A 17,145-nucleotide genomic window follows, 5' to 3' on the forward strand; every position below is an offset into this window, starting at 1 on the left:
AAAATAGAATAGATAGGCTACTCATTTTAAATTTGTGTAACAATATAGGGAAATGTTGGAGAATGTTGTTGGGGAGGGGGGGGGTGACACCCTGAGCCTATCGCACCGGATGATACCGACCCTAGTGACGCCACTGCTTCTCACCCTCCTGGTCCAGACAAGTGATCATATTGCATTTAGAAAGCTTAAAGCATAAAATTGCGCTAAACAAAAACAATTGGTAAAAATATTTTGAATCGCATAAATTTATTAATGTTAGTCTAGATCTATTAGGTCTACAAATTTAATCACATGACTGATCCAAGGTAATTGATACAATGACAATTAATATGAGCTTTTTTTTAAAAAGTATTTTTAAAATTATTTTTCTTATTTTTTTTAACACAGTTTTGAGCAATTTTCATCCTTTTAGCTATGGTCCAATCACATTAATTGGACATTTTTTTTTTGGTTGGGGGGGGGGGGGGCTGGGGGAGTTGGGAGTGAGGCTGCTTTTTCAAATTTTTTTTTTCTAAAAAAAAAAGTTGCTGAGTCTGAATTCGAGCTTGGGCCTCCATGATGAAGAGCCTACACGCTAACCACAAGTATTTACAAAAAATCGAAGGTTTTATGGCTATCCCAGTTTCTTTTGTTAGCTTCATAGTTTTAGGGAACTCTCTAATTCTCCACACAACGCTCAATTCCCTTTAGATACTACTGATTCTATACATATGTATATATTATTAATTACGACTAATTAATAAAATAATTGGTCATTTTTTCGATTGATGCATATGTTGTTGTCAATATATAGTTGTAAAAAGTTTCGACTTCATCTGCGGTTACTTTGGGAAGTGAGGGAAATAAGATTTTAACCAAAGTTGAGTTGATTAAAAAAAAGTTATTACCTGTGCTTATATTGCTAAATAATGGAAATAGTAGGAAAGTCTTATTTCAGTCATATAGACCTACCTAGACTTTGTTAAACTTCCTGAGTGTGCCAAGCACATGTTGTGGACAATATAGGCTATGTATATTTAATGTCCTTAATAGGTTGGAACGAATATAGTTTCCAAATGTATCTTCCCCAACAACTGCTATCAGCCTCATCTTCTACCTTCAATCACAAAAGTCACCAGGATAAGCTTCTACTTCCAGACACTGCTATCAGCCTCATCTTCCACTCTCAACTTCCACCTCCAATCACAAGTCACCAGGATAAACTTATCTTATCTTATCTTATATAATACAGACGTTACTTCAAAAAAAGAAGATGATTACGTCCTAAGCGTCATGCATTTAGTCATGCATATTAACCAATGACTTAAATTCTGCCAAGTCACTGGTTTTCCTGGCTAGCTCAGGCAACCCATTCCATGCACTAATAGCACTAGGGAAGAAGGAGTATTTGTACAAATTTGTCCTAGCATATGGGATGAGGAATGTGCCTTTATCTTTGTGTCTTTCAGAGTATTTTATTTTTTTTTTGTATTTGAAGATTATGGTTCAGTGTTTTATGTATAATTGCTACTTTACTTTTGAGTCTTCTGTCCTGAAGGCTTTCTAAATTTAGTGATTTTACTAAAGGTGTTACTCTAGTCAAATGGGAATATTCGTTTGTTATGAATCTCACTGCTCTATTTTGTGTCTGTTCCAGTTTCTTAATGTTTTCTTGAGGATGCATATTCTATTATTGGTCTAACCAAGGTTAAATGACATTTTAGTTTTATGTTCTTATTTGATTTATAGAAATTTCTTGTAATAAATCCTAATGCTTTGTTTGATTTTTTTGTAGTTTCATCAATATGTGGATTCCATGACAGTTTTTCATTTATTATAACACCTAGGTATTTTGCGTTTTTAGTCTGTGTTACTGGTTTGCCATGAATAAGATAAGTGGAATTAATTTGTTTTAGTTTTTTTTTTGTTACTCTTAACAACTAACATTTTTCTGGGTGGAAAGAAATGCTCCAATTTGATTGCCATTTCTGTAATTCATCTAATTCTCTTTGTAAAATATCTGTGTCTTGTGTTGTTTTTATTGTTCTATATATTAAGCAATCGTCTGCAAATAATCTGACTTTTGTTCCTGAAGTAATGCAATTTGGTAAATCATTTATGTAAATTAAAAATAGTAGTGGACCCAAGACTGTTCCTTGAGGTACACCTGAGTTTACTGTTATCGGTGTTGATTTAGAGCCATTTATTATTACAGTTTGTTCTCTCCCTATCAGAAAATCTTTAATCCACTGATGCGGTGGACCATTAATGCCGAAATATTTTATTTTTTTAAGCAAACTATGGTGGTGAACTTTGTCAAAAGCCTTAGAAAAATCTAGTAAGATAGCATCTATTTTTTCACTATTATCTAAACCTTTTTAAAAATCATCAATTAGTCCTATTAGTTGTGTTTCACATGATCTATATTTCCTAAAACAATGTTGGTATTGTTACGTATTTCTGAATCTTCTGGCTAAATGTACTAGAAGGCACACAAATAAAAACACTGTAAAGAACTTGACGACTAAACTTTCAGCTTCATATAACTTTATTGACTATTAACTCTAACAATTTGTTACTGTAACAATTAGCGTAGAAGACTGTACAATATATGTCAGTTTACAGTTAGCTATACTTCGTTGCAATTCATCTCTTCACTTCGTTGCTATTCATCTCTTCTCAACTTGCCTCGAGCCGTATTCCACAGGACAGACCAATGACACACTTCCCAGTGTCGCTCCAGGTCTCACAAAACTGAACCAAGTCGTACTCAAGTCTACCGAATCAAAGCCGCACACGTCTTACATCGACTGTATCGACTGTAACGGCTCAAGTCCACTGTAGTTCGCTGTATAGACTTTAACGACAGTAGTCCACTCCAGTTAACTCTACCCTAGTTAACTTGCATCGAGTCGTACACATCTCTCTTCTACTGTCTCGCACAGTAGACAACAGTACCAACGACTCACTCACGACTGACTTTCACATTAACTCTCTGGCTTATATAGAGTCCCTAATCGCTTCTCCAAAGTTGCACAAACACTGATTGTATCTTCTGGAATAACACGTGAGGAAACGTCACATACTGTCTTTATTTATACATGTAGATTCCAGAGAACACTCGCTGCAGTGTCATCAAGTCGGGGTCACACGTAGTGACCTCTATCTGTCACTGTTCATTAGTAATTGTCCCCCTACTTAGATCTGTTCGTCCCCTGGAACAACACGTGAGGACACGTCACATCCTGTCTTTGTTTGTACATGTAGATTCCAGAGAACACTGGCTGCTGTGTCATCTCGCCGGGGTCATACGTTGACCTCTACCTATCACAGTTCATTTGTAACAGTATGGTGTGAGGACATTATGTTTGTCTAAGTGGTTTATGATGTTGCTACATATTATGTGTTCTAGAATTTTACATGTGATGCTGGTAAGTGATACTGGTCTGTAGTTTCCTGGGTCAGATTTTTCTCCTTTTTAAATAGTGGGGTGACATTAGCTTCTTTCCAGTCCTTTGGTACTCTGCCCTGGTTAAGTGAAGCCTGAAAGAGTATTTTGAACACTGGGGCTAGCTCATTGCTTAGTTCTTTGAGTAATTTAGCTGGAATACCATCAGGCCCAGAAGCTTTATTTGGTTTGGTGTTGGCTAATAGTTTTTGAATTCCATTTTCTTGTACTACTATATCTTCTATGTTGTTTACTTGGTTCAAATTCAGTAATATGTCTTTGTCTCCTGGGGCTGAGAATGCTGATGCAAAGTATTTGTTTAGGATGTTTGCTTTAGTTTCATTATCATTATGTGTTATGTTATGTTCATCTTTTAATGGCGCTATGCCTGTTGTTTCAATTTTCTTAGACTTAATGTATGACCATAGGTTTTTGTTGTTATCTTTAGATATTACATTGTTTATGTATTCACTCTGCAGCTGTCTGCTTACTTTTTGGGTTAAGTGTTTAATTTTTATATACTTTTTGTAAACTCTTTCTGCATTAGTTTCTTTAAATTTTTTATATAGGTTTACCTTCTGTTTACAAAGCTTCTTTAGTCTATTATTAAACCAGCATTTATTTATTTTGTTTGATGTGTATTTAGTTGGTATATGATTTTCTATAATGCTTTTAAGATGGTTTTTAATGAAATTCCAGAGGTCATCGACTGGTTGGTTAATGTCTTTTTCTAATAAGAATGTTTGTTGAAAGTTTAGTGCAGCTTGGTGTAGTTGTGTCAGGTTACATTTATTCCAGAGTAAGATACCCCGATCTTCTCTGACGTAGCCTACAATCGAAGTATTGTGTGTGAACAGAACAGGCCTGCTACAAGCCCTTTGGCTAAACACGAATAGGATGAAATGACGGTATGTTTGTGGATAAGCCTATTAAAAACTTGCATGTTATACTGAAGTGTTTCAAACTGGGGGGAATGAAAAATCTGGAGGGTGCGAAACCTTTCAAATTTTTTTTCAAGGTTAAAATTAAAAAGTTGTATTTTTGTTGTAGTCATTAATCAACGTTCTAATATGAATCCTGTCAAATGTCTTTCTTAGGCCAGACATCCTCACAACTGTTGAAGTAGTTTGACGACTTTTGTGTGACAAAAATTAAAGTTCCGAAGCGTAAGTTCTTACTGAACAAGAAAATAATCTTAAGACCGTCACTCACACTACAGTCATACGTGCGCTCGAATATCCCTAGTATACCAGTTTTGACCAATCCTTCTTTATTAGACTTTTGCTTTTTAAAATTTGGATGAATAGTGTCTTCTGATTGCAAGAAAATAATTCAATATTGGAACGTATTTGCCTGTTAATCATTTTGTACATGATCTCTGCATACCACCAGAAACAAAGCGCTGTCTGCATACCACGAGAAAAAAAGCGCTGTCTGCATACCACGAGAAACAAAGCGCTGTCTGCATACCACGAGAACAAAGCGCTGTGTAGACGCCAGAAAATAAAAACACAAAAATTATGAAGCCCAGAAGGCAGGAAGGCGTCTGGCGAAGCTTACGGCACTTCCCCTAGATCTTGTCACTTAAAAAGGGGTTGGGGGGGGGAACTGATTCCTCTCTTATGCTATTTCCTGCAAGAAAGAATTATCTACAAATCAACATTTACGAAACCAAAGGCTTAACAAACTAGCTTTTAATTAACATTCACTTCGTACATTTTGATTCCAAACATAAAATGAATATTTTAAAAAAATTAAACCGGAAAATTTTATCATAATTATATATCTTTTCTTTTTCATTACATTCTTAAAAGCCTTCCAAAATCAATTGTTAGCGCTTTCATAGGTTTTCCCTTTTAGGTACCTAGCTGGGGTGCGATAAAACAAAATGTCCAGGAAAAAAACAGGAAAAAGTTTGAGGAGCACTGTTCATTTGTTTTGAATGTTTCTCAAACTTCAAATTCGGCAGGTCCACCTCTTCTTAATTTATTTTCTTTAACCGGCGATTTCTGACTAGGAGAAATGATGCAATCTAAAACCAAAGAAAATTCGTGTCTGAAGTTCAGAAACACTGAAAAAAGTTGGACCAATAAATGACTAAGGGGGCGGCGAATATTTTTTGGTCTCGATTCTAAAATATTTTAGATGGTAGTCAAAAATTGAATAAGGTTAGCATAATGAAAAAAAGTGTCCGTAATGTGTAAACGAATTTAAAGTCTAAGAAGAAAAACATGCTCAGTTAATGTAAAGTCTATTTCTTATTTAATAAACATACATTTATAAATATATGTAGTAGCCATGGATAAAATGTCATAATCATTCACATTTAAAATAGAATAGATAGGCTACTCATTTTAAATTTGTGTAACAATATAGGGAAATGTTGGAGAATGTTGTTGGGGAGGGGGGGGGTGACACCCTGAGCCTATCGCACCGGATGATACCGACCCTAGTGACGCCACTGCTTCTCACCCTCCTGGTCCAGACAAGTGATCATATTGCATTTAGAAAGCTTAAAGCATAAAATTGCGCTAAACAAAAACAATTGGTAAAAATATTTTGAATCGCATAAATTTATTAATGTTAGTCTAGATCTATTAGGTCTACAAATTTAATCACATGACTGATCCAAGGTAATTGATACAATGACAATTAATATGAGCTTTTTTTTAAAAAGTATTTTTAAAATTATTTTTCTTATTTTTTTTAACACAGTTTTGAGCAATTTTCATCCTTTTAGCTATGGTCCAATCACATTAATTGGACATTTTTTTTTTGGTTGGGGGGGGGGGGGGCTGGGGGAGTTGGGAGTGAGGCTGCTTTTTCAAATTTTTTTTTTCTAAAAAAAAAAGTTGCTGAGTCTGAATTCGAGCTTGGGCCTCCATGATGAAGAGCCTACACGCTAACCACAAGTATTTACAAAAAATCGAAGGTTTTATGGCTATCCCAGTTTCTTTTGTTAGCTTCATAGTTTTAGGGAACTCTCTAATTCTCCACACAACGCTCAATTCCCTTTAGATACTACTGATTCTATACATATGTATATATTATTAATTACGACTAATTAATAAAATAATTGGTCATTTTTTCGATTGATGCATATGTTGTTGTCAATATATAGTTGTAAAAAGTTTCGACTTCATCTGCGGTTACTTTGGGAAGTGAGGGAAATAAGATTTTAACCAAAGTTGAGTTGATTAAAAAAAAGTTATTACCTGTGCTTATATTGCTAAATAATGGAAATAGTAGGAAAGTCTTATTTCAGTCATATAGACCTACCTAGACTTTGTTAAACTTCCTGAGTGTGCCAAGCACATGTTGTGGACAATATAGGCTATGTATATTTAATGTCCTTAATAGGTTGGAACGAATATAGTTTCCAAATGTATCTTCCCCAACAACTGCTATCAGCCTCATCTTCTACCTTCAATCACAAAAGTCACCAGGATAAGCTTCTACTTCCAGACACTGCTATCAGCCTCATCTTCCACTCTCAACTTCCACCTCCAATCACAAGTCACCAGGATAAACTTATCTTATCTTATCTTATATAATACAGACGTTACTTCAAAAAAAGAAGATGATTACGTCCTAAGCGTCATGCATTTAGTCATGCATATTAACCAATGACTTAAATTCTGCCAAGTCACTGGTTTTCCTGGCTAGCTCAGGCAACCCATTCCATGCACTAATAGCACTAGGGAAGAAGGAGTATTTGTACAAATTTGTCCTAGCATATGGGATGAGGAATGTGCCTTTATCTTTGTGTCTTTCAGAGTATTTTATTTTTTTTTTGTATTTGAAGATTATGGTTCAGTGTTTTATGTATAATTGCTACTTTACTTTTGAGTCTTCTGTCCTGAAGGCTTTCTAAATTTAGTGATTTTACTAAAGGTGTTACTCTAGTCAAATGGGAATATTCGTTTGTTATGAATCTCACTGCTCTATTTTGTGTCTGTTCCAGTTTCTTAATGTTTTCTTGAGGATGCATATTCTATTATTGGTCTAACCAAGGTTAAATGACATTTTAGTTTTATGTTCTTATTTGATTTATAGAAATTTCTTGTAATAAATCCTAATGCTTTGTTTGATTTTTTTGTAGTTTCATCAATATGTGGATTCCATGACAGTTTTTCATTTATTATAACACCTAGGTATTTTGCGTTTTTAGTCTGTGTTACTGGTTTGCCATGAATAAGATAAGTGGAATTAATTTGTTTTAGTTTTTTTTTTGTTACTCTTAACAACTAACATTTTTCTGGGTGGAAAGAAATGCTCCAATTTGATTCCCATTTCTGTAATTCATCTAATTCTCTTTGTAAAATATCTGTGTCTTGTGTTGTTTTTATTGTTCTATATATTAAGCAATCGTCTGCAAATAATCTGACTTTTGTTCCTGAAGTAATGCAATTTGGTAAATCATTTATGTAAATTAAAAATAGTAGTGGACCCAAGACTGTTCCTTGAGGTACACCTGAGTTTACTGTTATCGGTGTTGATTTAGAGCCATTTATTATTACAGTTTGTTCTCTCCCTATCAGAAAATCTTTAATCCACTGATGCGGTGGACCATTAATGCCGAAATATTTTATTTTTTTAAGCAAACTATGGTGGTGAACTTTGTCAAAAGCCTTAGAAAAATCTAGTAAGATAGCATCTATTTTTTCACTATTATCTAAACCTTTTTAAAAATCATCAATTAGTCCTATTAGTTGTGTTTCACATGATCTATATTTCCTAAAACAATGTTGGTATTGTTACGTATTTCTGAATCTTCTGGCTAAATGTACTAGAAGGCACACAAATAAAAACACTGTAAAGAACTTGACGACTAAACTTTCAGCTTCATATAACTTTATTGACTATTAACTCTAACAATTTGTTACTGTAACAATTAGCGTAGAAGACTGTACAATATATGTCAGTTTACAGTTAGCTATACTTCGTTGCAATTCATCTCTTCACTTCGTTGCTATTCATCTCTTCTCAACTTGCCTCGAGCCGTATTCCACAGGACAGACCAATGACACACTTCCCAGTGTCGCTCCAGGTCTCACAAAACTGAACCAAGTCGTACTCAAGTCTACCGAATCAAAGCCGCACACGTCTTACATCGACTGTATCGACTGTAACGGCTCAAGTCCACTGTAGTTCGCTGTATAGACTTTAACGACAGTAGTCCACTCCAGTTAACTCTACCCTAGTTAACTTGCATCGAGTCGTACACATCTCTCTTCTACTGTCTCGCACAGTAGACAACAGTACCAACGACTCACTCACGACTGACTTTCACATTAACTCTCTGGCTTATATAGAGTCCCTAATCGCTTCTCCAAAGTTGCACAAACACTGATTGTATCTTCTGGAATAACACGTGAGGAAACGTCACATACTGTCTTTATTTATACATGTAGATTCCAGAGAACACTCGCTGCAGTGTCATCAAGTCGGGGTCACACGTAGTGACCTCTATCTGTCACTGTTCATTAGTAATTGTCCCCCTACTTAGATCTGTTCGTCCCCTGGAACAACACGTGAGGACACGTCACATCCTGTCTTTGTTTGTACATGTAGATTCCAGAGAACACTGGCTGCTGTGTCATCTCGCCGGGGTCATACGTTGACCTCTACCTATCACAGTTCATTTGTAACAGTATGGTGTGAGGACATTATGTTTGTCTAAGTGGTTTATGATGTTGCTACATATTATGTGTTCTAGAATTTTACATGTGATGCTGGTAAGTGATACTGGTCTGTAGTTTCCTGGGTCAGATTTTTCTCCTTTTTAAATAGTGGGGTGACATTAGCTTCTTTCCAGTCCTTTGGTACTCTGCCCTGGTTAAGTGAAGCCTGAAAGAGTATTTTGAACACTGGGGCTAGCTCATTGCTTAGTTCTTTGAGTAATTTAGCTGGAATACCATCAGGCCCAGAAGCTTTATTTGGTTTGGTGTTGGCTAATAGTTTTTGAATTCCATTTTCTTGTACTACTATATCTTCTATGTTGTTTACTTGGTTCAAATTCAGTAATATGTCTTTGTCTCCTGGGGCTGAGAATGCTGATGCAAAGTATTTGTTTAGGATGTTTGCTTTAGTTTCATTATCATTATGTGTTATGTTATGTTCATCTTTTAATGGCGCTATGCCTGTTGTTTCAATTTTCTTAGACTTAATGTATGACCATAGGTTTTTGTTGTTATCTTTAGATATTACATTGTTTATGTATTCACTCTGCAGCTGTCTGCTTACTTTTTGGGTTAAGTGTTTAATTTTTATATACTTTTTGTAAACTCTTTCTGCATTAGTTTCTTTAAATTTTTTATATAGGTTTACCTTCTGTTTACAAAGCTTCTTTAGTCTATTATTAAACCAGCATTTATTTATTTTGTTTGATGTGTATTTAGTTGGTATATGATTTTCTATAATGCTTTTAAGATGGTTTTTAATGAAATTCCAGAGGTCATCGACTGGTTGGTTAATGTCTTTTTCTAATAAGAATGTTTGTTGAAAGTTTAGTGCAGCTTGGTGTAGTTGTGTCAGGTTACATTTATTCCAGAGTAAGATACCCCGATCTTCTCTGACGTAGCCTACAATCGAAGTATTGTGTGTGAACAGAACAGGCCTGCTACAAGCCCTTTGGCTAAACACGAATAGGATGAAATGACGGTATGTTTGTGGATAAGCCTATTAAAAACTTGCATGTTATACTGAAGTGTTTCAAACTGGGGGGAATGAAAAATCTGGAGGGTGCGAAACCTTTCAAATTTTTTTTCAAGGTTAAAATTAAAAAGTTGTATTTTTGTTGTAGTCATTAATCAACGTTCTAATATGAATCCTGTCAAATGTCTTTCTTAGGCCAGACATCCTCACAACTGTTGAAGTAGTTTGACGACTTTTGTGTGACAAAAATTAAAGTTCCGAAGCGTAAGTTCTTACTGAACAAGAAAATAATCTTAAGACCGTCACTCACACTACAGTCATACGTGCGCTCGAATATCCCTAGTATACCAGTTTTGACCAATCCTTCTTTATTAGACTTTTGCTTTTTAAAATTTGGATGAATAGTGTCTTCTGATTGCAAGAAAATAATTCAATATTGGAACGTATTTGCCTGTTAATCATTTTGTACATGATCTCTGCATACCACCAGAAACAAAGCGCTGTCTGCATACCACGAGAAAAAAAGCGCTGTCTGCATACCACGAGAAACAAAGCGCTGTCTGCATACCACGAGAACAAAGCGCTGTGTAGACGCCAGAAAATAAAAACACAAAAATTATGAAGCCCAGAAGGCAGGAAGGCGTCTGGCGAAGCTTACGGCACTTCCCCTAGATCTTGTCACTTAAAAAGGGGTTGGGGGGGGGAACTGATTCCTCTCTTATGCTATTTCCTGCAAGAAAGAATTATCTACAAATCAACATTTACGAAACCAAAGGCTTAACAAACTAGCTTTTAATTAACATTCACTTCGTACATTTTGATTCCAAACATAAAATGAATATTTTAAAAAAATTAAACCGGAAAATTTTATCATAATTATATATCTTTTCTTTTTCATTACATTCTTAAAAGCCTTCCAAAATCAATTGTTAGCGCTTTCATAGGTTTTCCCTTTTAGGTACCTAGCTGGGGTGCGATAAAACAAAATGTCCAGGAAAAAAACAGGAAAAAGTTTGAGGAGCACTGTTCATTTGCCTTGAATGTTTCTCAAACTTCAAATTCGGCAGGTCCACCTCTTCTTAATTTATTTTCTTTAACCGGCGATTTCTGACTAGGAGAAATGATGCAATCTAAAACCAAAGAAAATTCGTGTCTGAAGTTCAGAAACACTGAAAAAAGTTGGACCAATAAATGACTAAGGGGGCGGCGAATATTTTTTGGTCTCGATTCTAAAATATTTTAGATGGTAGTCAAAAATTGAATAAGGTTAGCATAATGAAAAAAAGTGTCCGTAATGTGTAAACGAATTTAAAGTCTAAGAAGAAAAACATGCTCAGTTAATGTAAAGTCTATTTCTTATTTAATAAACATACATTTATAAATATATGTAGTAGCCATGGATAAAATGTCATAATCATTCACATTTAAAATAGAATAGATAGGCTACTCATTTTAAATTTGTGTAACAATATAGGGAAATGTTGGAGAATGTTGTTGGGGAGGGGGGGGGTGACACCCTGAGCCTATCGCACCGGATGATACCGACCCTAGTGACGCCACTGCTTCTCACCCTCCTGGTCCAGACAAGTGATCATATTGCATTTAGAAAGCTTAAAGCATAAAATTGCGCTAAACAAAAACAATTGGTAAAAATATTTTGAATCGCATAAATTTATTAATGTTAGTCTAGATCTATTAGGTCTACAAATTTAATCACATGACTGATCCAAGGTAATTGATACAATGACAATTAATATGAGCTTTTTTTTAAAAAGTATTTTTAAAATTATTTTTCTTATTTTTTTTAACACAGTTTTGAGCAATTTTCATCCTTTTAGCTATGGTCCAATCACATTAATTGGACATTTTTTTTTTGGTTGGGGGGGGGGGGGGCTGGGGGAGTTGGGAGTGAGGCTGCTTTTTCAAATTTTTTTTTTCTAAAAAAAAAAGTTGCTGAGTCTGAATTCGAGCTTGGGCCTCCATGATGAAGAGCCTACACGCTAACCACAAGTATTTACAAAAAATCGAAGGTTTTATGGCTATCCCAGTTTCTTTTGTTAGCTTCATAGTTTTAGGGAACTCTCTAATTCTCCACACAACGCTCAATTCCCTTTAGATACTACTGATTCTATACATATGTATATATTATTAATTACGACTAATTAATAAAATAATTGGTCATTTTTTCGATTGATGCATATGTTGTTGTCAATATATAGTTGTAAAAAGTTTCGACTTCATCTGCGGTTACTTTGGGAAGTGAGGGAAATAAGATTTTAACCAAAGTTGAGTTGATTAAAAAAAAGTTATTACCTGTGCTTATATTGCTAAATAATGGAAATAGTAGGAAAGTCTTATTTCAGTCATATAGACCTACCTAGACTTTGTTAAACTTCCTGAGTGTGCCAAGCACATGTTGTGGACAATATAGGCTATGTATATTTAATGTCCTTAATAGGTTGGAACGAATATAGTTTCCAAATGTATCTTCCCCAACAACTGCTATCAGCCTCATCTTCTACCTTCAATCACAAAAGTCACCAGGATAAGCTTCTACTTCCAGACACTGCTATCAGCCTCATCTTCCACTCTCAACTTCCACCTCCAATCACAAGTCACCAGGATAAACTTATCTTATCTTATCTTATATAATACAGACGTTACTTCAAAAAAAGAAGATGATTACGTCCTAAGCGTCATGCATTTAGTCATGCATATTAACCAATGACTTAAATTCTGCCAAGTCACTGGTTTTCCTGGCTAGCTCAGGCAACCCATTCCATGCACTAATAGCACTAGGGAAGAAGGAGTATTTGTACAAATTTGTCCTAGCATATGGGATGAGGAATGTGCCTTTATCTTTGTGTCTTTCAGAGTATTTTATTTTTTTTTTGTATTTTGGTTCAGTGTTTTATGTATAATTGCTACTTTACTTTTGAGTCTTCTGTCCTGAAGGCTTTCTAAATTTAGTGATTTTACTAAAGGTGTTACTCTAGTCAAATGGGAATATTCGTTTGTTATGAATCTCACTGCTCTATTTTGTGTCTGTTCCAGTTTCTTAATGTTTTCTTGAGGATGCATATTCTATTATTGGTCTAACCAAGGTTAAATGACATTTTAGTTTTATGTTCTTATTTGATTTATAGAAATTTCTTGTAATAAATCCTAATGCTTTGTTTGATTTTTTTGTAGTTTCATCAATATGTGGATTCCATGACAGTTTTTCATTTATTATAACACCTAGGTATTTTGCGTTTTTAGTCTGTGTTACTGGTTTGCCATGAATAAGATAAGTGGAATTAATTTGTTTTAGTTTTTTTTTTGTTACTCTTAACAACTAACATTTTTCTGGGTGGAAAGAAATGCTCCAATTTGATTCCCATTTCTGTAATTCATCTAATTCTCTTTGTAAAATATCTGTGTCTTGTGTTGTTTTTATTGTTCTATATATTAAGCAATCGTCTGCAAATAATCTGACTTTTGTTCCTGAAGTAATGCAATTTGGTAAATCATTTATGTAAATTAAAAATAGTAGTGGACCCAAGACTGTTCCTTGAGGTACACCTGAGTTTACTGTTATCGGTGTTGATTTAGAGCCATTTATTATTACAGTTTGTTCTCTCCCTATCAGAAAATCTTTAATCCACTGATGCGGTGGACCATTAATGCCGAAATATTTTATTTTTTTAAGCAAACTATGGTGGTGAACTTTGTCAAAAGCCTTAGAAAAATCTAGTAAGATAGCATCTATTTTTTCACTATTATCTAAACCTTTTTAAAAATCATCAATTAGTCCTATTAGTTGTGTTTCACATGATCTATATTTCCTAAAACAATGTTGGTATTGTTACGTATTTCTGAATCTTCTGGCTAAATGTACTAGAAGGCACACAAATAAAAACACTGTAAAGAACTTGACGACTAAACTTTCAGCTTCATATAACTTTATTGACTATTAACTCTAACAATTTGTTACTGTAACAATTAGCGTAGAAGACTGTACAATATATGTCAGTTTACAGTTAGCTATACTTCGTTGCAATTCATCTCTTCACTTCGTTGCTATTCATCTCTTCTCAACTTGCCTCGAGCCGTATTCCACAGGACAGACCAATGACACACTTCCCAGTGTCGCTCCAGGTCTCACAAAACTGAACCAAGTCGTACTCAAGTCTACCGAATCAAAGCCGCACACGTCTTACATCGACTGTATCGACTGTAACGGCTCAAGTCCACTGTAGTTCGCTGTATAGACTTTAACGACAGTAGTCCACTCCAGTTAACTCTACCCTAGTTAACTTGCATCGAGTCGTACACATCTCTCTTCTACTGTCTCGCACAGTAGACAACAGTACCAACGACTCACTCACGACTGACTTTCACATTAACTCTCTGGCTTATATAGAGTCCCTAATCGCTTCTCCAAAGTTGCACAAACACTGATTGTATCTTCTGGAATAACACGTGAGGAAACGTCACATACTGTCTTTATTTATACATGTAGATTCCAGAGAACACTCGCTGCAGTGTCATCAAGTCGGGGTCACACGTAGTGACCTCTATCTGTCACTGTTCATTAGTAATTGTCCCCCTACTTAGATCTGTTCGTCCCCTGGAACAACACGTGAGGACACGTCACATCCTGTCTTTGTTTGTACATGTAGATTCCAGAGAACACTGGCTGCTGTGTCATCTCGCCGGGGTCATACGTTGACCTCTACCTATCACAGTTCATTTGTAACAGTATGGTGTGAGGACATTATGTTTGTCTAAGTGGTTTATGATGTTGCTACATATTATGTGTTCTAGAATTTTACATGTGATGCTGGTAAGTGATACTGGTCTGTAGTTTCCTGGGTCAGATTTTTCTCCTTTTTAAATAGTGGGGTGACATTAGCTTCTTTCCAGTCCTTTGGTACTCTGCCCTGGTTAAGTGAAGCCTGAAAGAGTATTTTGAACACTGGGGCTAGCTCATTGCTTAGTTCTTTGAGTAATTTAGCTGGAATACCATCAGGCCCAGAAGCTTTATTTGGTTTGGTGTTGGCTAATAGTTTTTGAATTCCATTTTCTTGTACTACTATATCTTCTATGTTGTTTACTTGGTTCAAATTCAGTAATATGTCTTTGTCTCCTGGGGCTGAGAATGCTGATGCAAAGTATTTGTTTAGGATGTTTGCTTTAGTTTCATTATCATTATGTGTTATGTTATGTTCATCTTTTAATGGCGCTATGCCTGTTGTTTCAATTTTCTTAGACTTAATGTATGACCATAGGTTTTTGTTGTTATCTTTAGATATTACATTGTTTATGTATTCACTCTGCAGCTGTCTGCTTACTTTTTGGGTTAAGTGTTTAATTTTTATATACTTTTTGTAAACTCTTTCTGCATTAGTTTCTTTAAATTTTTTATATAGGTTTACCTTCTGTTTACAAAGCTTCTTTAGTCTATTATTAAACCAGCATTTATTTATTTTGTTTGATGTGTATTTAGTTGGTATATGATTTTCTATAATGCTTTTAAGATGGTTTTTAATGAAATTCCAGAGGTCATCGACTGGTTTGTTAATGTCTTTTTCTAATAAGAATGTTTGTTGAAAGTTTAATGCAGCTTGGTGTAGTTGTGTTAGGTTACATTTATTCCAGAGTAAGATTTTTCTTTTGGGTTTTGTATTGGCTACTGCTTTTATCTGACTGTGTATTTTTATGATCTCATGGTCTGATAGACCAGGTATAATATCATAATCAACTACTAATCCAGGTCTGTTGGTTAAGAAGAGATCTAATGTGTTGTTTAATCTAGTTGACTTTTTAATGATTTGATCTAAACTTAGGTTGTGTAAAGTTTCTATGAAAAGCTCATTTATGTCCTTAAGGTTTTGGTGTTTATCTATGGTTAGTGTTTTCCAATTTATATCAGGTAGGGTGAAATCACCCATAATAAAAAAACTGCATTTTTATTTGTCTCTTTAAGTGTAGTAATCTGATTACATAGTTCCTGCATGTATTCTAAACTAGAATTTGGTGGTCTGTAAATGCTGCCTATTATTAGGGATGTTGAGGTGGTATTAATTTTACAAAATGTTTCTATATTTTTTGAGTTACATAAGGTAATTTCTTCTGCTATAAGAGTGTTTTTTTATTGCTAAAAGAACTCCTCCATGATTATCAGCCCTATCGTTTCTAAAAATTTCATAATTACTATTGAAAATTTCTGCATTATAAATTTCAGGATGTAGCCAAGTTTCTGTTCCTGCAATTATGTCTGGTTTCTCACATTCTAATAAAATTTCTAAGTATGCTGTTTTGTTCCTAATGCTTTGAAAATTTATTACTAAGGTTTTAAGGTATTTTGGTATTACTTCTTTAGTAGGTTTGTTTAGTGAGGCTGTTGTATTAATTTTAGTAGATTTAGGTTTAATAGGAGTGGATCTGGCTAGTGGTTGGTGAGGTGTATTTATATCGAGACATGATGCATGGTACCATTCATCGCAGGTGTCACATTGAATGGCTTTCTGTTTCATGGTGCATACTTTTTTGCAGATGTTGCATCTATCTTTAGATCTAGGCCCTGGATTTGATTCTACATCTCCTGCTATTAATATTAACAGTGATAGGTATTTATTTCTGCTGTGTCTGATTGAGAACTTCCATTTGTGATGGGTAATCTTCTTTAATGTTATGGATGTGTATGTTAGGTAATTTTTAGCGGCCCGCGAAAGGGGAAAAGACGCTATTAGTTTTGTGCGAAATGTCTGACCGTCTGTCCGTCCGTCCCGTTTAGATCTCGTAAACTAGAAAAGATATTGCAAATCCGACATCACAATATTTGAGACCATTTAAAGTTCTGATGCAACGGCTACTTTTTTTTTCTGAAAGCGAAAAATCTAATTTTTAAAATCAGTTATGCAAGCAGTTTTTTAAAGAGAAAAAGCTAATTAGTATGCATTATAAGTTAGACCTAATTTAAAATGAATAGTGATCTTATAAGCTTGATTTTTCTAAACATTTTTTTTTATTGCGGAGATTTTTTTATATTTTTTGAGGATTCGAATAAGAGATAG

This window comes from Biomphalaria glabrata, chromosome 14 (assembly GCF_947242115.1).
Source record: "Biomphalaria glabrata chromosome 14, xgBioGlab47.1, whole genome shotgun sequence".
Taxonomy (NCBI): Eukaryota; Metazoa; Mollusca; class Gastropoda; family Planorbidae; genus Biomphalaria; species Biomphalaria glabrata.